Source organism: Epinephelus moara, chromosome 16, assembly GCF_006386435.1.
Source record: "Epinephelus moara isolate mb chromosome 16, YSFRI_EMoa_1.0, whole genome shotgun sequence".
In the NCBI taxonomy this organism is placed as follows: domain Eukaryota; kingdom Metazoa; phylum Chordata; class Actinopteri; order Perciformes; family Serranidae; genus Epinephelus; species Epinephelus moara.
This window is the reverse complement of record NC_065521.1, coordinates 6,473,533-6,473,839: the sequence shown is the minus strand read 5'-3', so window position 1 is coordinate 6,473,839 and position 307 is coordinate 6,473,533.

The following is a 307-nucleotide window of genomic DNA, read 5'->3' as shown; positions in this document are numbered from 1 at the left end:
AATATCAATCAATCAATCAATCAATCAATTTTATTTATGAAGCCCAATATCACAAATCACAACGCTTTACAGCATCTGACATCCCTCTGTCCTTATGACCCTCGCAGCGGTTAAGGAAAAACTCCCCAAAAAAAACCCTTTAACAGGGAAAAAAAAACCGTAGAAACCTCAGGAAGAGCAACTGAGGAGGGATCCCTCTTCCAGGACGGACAGACGTGCAATAGATGTCGTACAGAACAGATCAGCATAACAAATTAACAGTAATCCACATGACACAATGAGACAGAGAGAGAGAGAGAGAGAGAGA